Source organism: Etheostoma spectabile, chromosome 12 (genome assembly GCF_008692095.1).
Source record: "Etheostoma spectabile isolate EspeVRDwgs_2016 chromosome 12, UIUC_Espe_1.0, whole genome shotgun sequence".
Classification (NCBI taxonomy): Eukaryota; Metazoa; Chordata; class Actinopteri; order Perciformes; family Percidae; genus Etheostoma; species Etheostoma spectabile.
This window is the reverse complement of record NC_045744.1, coordinates 29321513-29324391: the sequence shown is the minus strand read 5'-3', so window position 1 is coordinate 29324391 and position 2879 is coordinate 29321513. Positions and strand designations below refer to the sequence as shown.

The following is a 2879-nucleotide window of genomic DNA, read 5'->3' as shown; positions in this document are numbered from 1 at the left end:
ACATTGTTTTATAGTAGTTGGTGTCTTGTGAGCTGCGTAAGCGCCTCTTTTACGTAGTTGTTGCAGTCCATTATACAGATTGCGCTCCCCTTGTCTGGGTTTGATGGTAATGTCTTCCCTTTCTTTAAGCCCCGCAATGCCTGTTCTCTTCTCATGTGTTAGGTTGGGTTCATCTTCAGTAATTTGAGTTGGTTAATCGATTTCTGGTCCTGTTGATCAGTACTTTTAAGATTGAGGTAACTTCGAGGGTTCTGGTTCCCAATCAGAGGGTATGTGGAATGGTGTTCGATCTTGGGTTTTTGATGTGGGGGTTGGCGTTGGGCCAAAGTAGGTATAGAGTTTTAATCGTCTGTGATATTGTGTTAAATTGACACCAAGGGCATTTCTTTTATTTTAATTTGTCACTGGGACGAATGAAAAGCCTTTTCTGAGAAGGTCTTTTTGAGGGTTTGTCAATTGTATTGTTGAGAGGTTCAATACCTCTTTGTCCTCCGTTTGGGGGACCTCCGTTAAGGTCCCCTTTAGGCTAAAAAAGATTTCCAGTGTTTCCACATTTCTGTTGCCGTTTTGTTGTTCCAATGGAGTTTGTCCGGACCTGTGGAGAATTTCTCCTTTTGTAATCTCGGGATCTGATATCAGGTTGTTGAGAAGTGTAATGTTATCACGGAAGTACTGTGGTAAGTTTTCCGAGGAATTTATGGTCGGTATGGAGATGGTTGTGGGAACGTGGCTCTTGTTGCCCTAAGCATGGCCTGAAGGTCTTTTTTTAATTGGGTGGGGTTGTTTATCTTACGGTTGTTTAGACCAAAGGATAAAATTACCTTTTGTACGTCGTCCGAGGTTGGCGTTTTGTTTTTGATATGTGCCGCACGGCTCAGATTAGCGCCTGGATAACAATCCACTTGTATGCGTGGGTCATTTATGAGAGGTAGTCTTGAGGTGTTTGAGTCCCCCAAGATCAGGATCCGCCTAGTTGGATTCAGGGTCCAGTTTAGATACTTGTTGCCCTGGTGGTCGTGTGACTTGTAAAGAGGGTTTGGTTCAGATGGGTTTGGGTTTGTATTTCCACTTGATGGTGGGCTCAGTATTCCGTTTTGTGTGTCTGGTGTAGTTGGTTTCTCTGGGGTCCAAAAGGTTTGTGGGGACCGGCGGTGTTCTGGGGATCCAAAATTGAGTGAGCATCTTGCATCGCCAGTTCGTCTTCTTTTAGGTGTGGGGATTGACTCTAGTTGTTGGGGTATTTGGGTTTGTTGGGTAGGGGTGTTCTGTGTTGCCCTGTGCGGGGTTTTAATTATGGTTAGTTGCGTGGAAGTATCCGGAGGGGTTTGTATTTAGAATATTTTTTCTCTCGCTTCACCAATTGTTTTGTCAGTAATTCTTTTGAGATCCCTTCTGGTCCACCTCGTGGCTACCACAAACGCTTGTTCCCAATCCTCTCTTGGAGTTGGAGCCAGGTTGTTTGTGCAGTCTTCCAGGATCTTCTGGTAGTGCTCTTCAAGAATTTGGAGGGTGGTAAATGTCCAGTTTCTGGCGTTACCCGTTTTGAGTAGGTTAGTTACGGTGTTTGGTTGTGCCGGCCGGGCAGTGTGTATCGTTTTTTTTTTTAGTTATCTTGAAGCTGGCTGGAGTTGGGGTTGTTGGTCCACAGTTGGAACGTGTGAGGTGGTGATAGATTTTGATGAATGATGCCATATTTTTCACAATAGTGCGGAAGTTGTTTTCCGGGTTGGTTGGGTCTGCCATGGTTGTAAACCTAAAGGTTTGTGGAAAAAAGAGAGAGAGGAGAGGAGAATTGGTTGGATCATTGTGTACTGGAATTAAAGTAAGTCATGTTGTCTAAAGGCACTGGCTGGGTGAGGTTATGTTAAATTATCTCGATGATCCCCCCCCCCCGCTTCGTCCGACGACTGGGCAGTTAGATAGGGGATCAAAGGCGGTGCACGGGCCGGCGCACGTCAGTATGAACCTACAATTCCTACAATGTCCACTACCATATTCTCCATTTTGTTTTTTAGCGGACATGAATAAACCGGGGAACAGAAACTCTTCACCGCATCTGAGATGACAGTGCCCCAGATATACTGCATCCTTTGGTTGGTGCCCATGTCGGGGTGTTGGATATTATTGGTGGAAGTTTTATGGCGGACATGAATAAACAGGGAAGTAGATTGACTCTTCACCGCAGTCGAGCTGACAGTATCCCAGATATTTTGTGTTTGTTTCACAGTTTAAAATCACACCATATGTCTGGTCTCCTTCCCACAAGAAAGGGGAGTCGGAGGACCAATGGTCACATTTGTAGATGAAATTTTAGTCAGTGTGTTGAAAAGTTGTTTTTAATAAGGAGACTAGAAGTGGTAAAAAATTAAGGTTTTACCGGGTTGAATTTAGGGTCTGGGCTCGATCCAAGTGCTAGGTTTTAGGGTTATGACAACGTAATTTATTAGGGTTAAATTCTCAAGGTTAGGTTTAAGGGTTAGGGTTAGGTTTCAGGTAAACTAAAGGGTTATGGTTAAGTTTAGGGTTAAATTCTCAAGGCTAGGGTTAGATCTAAAGGCTAGGTTAGGTTACGGTCTATCTAAAGGTTGAGTTTAGGGTTAAATTCTCGAGGTTAGGGTTATAATTTAAGGTTAGGCTTAAGTTTAAAGGTTCCAGTAGGTTAAGTTTAGGTTTAAAATCTCAGGGTTAGGATTAAGTATTTAAGGTTACTGCGGCGTTTGTTAGATTAGGGTTAGGGTTAGATTTTTACAATTTGTAATAAATCTCAGACGCATGTTACACAGTGTCAATCTTATGCAGACACTGTGCTGAGGCGGTCCCATGCACCATATCACCATAATCTCAGACAGATAAAAATGTTGCAGTGACTAGCTGCTTTT

The 2879-nt window shown here is 43.4% G+C and overlaps 1 long non-coding RNA gene across 1 annotated transcript in view; it reads left to right on the top strand.

The window, feature by feature from the left end:
• The first annotated feature begins 458 nt into the window (after positions 1–458).
• LOC116699362 (uncharacterized) overlaps positions 459–2879 on the top strand; it is an 11137-nt gene continuing 8716 nt past the window's right edge. The window contains exon 1 of the long non-coding RNA XR_004334415.1: positions 459–471. This is a non-coding gene — a long non-coding RNA (uncharacterized LOC116699362). The remainder of the gene's footprint in view (positions 472–2879) is intronic.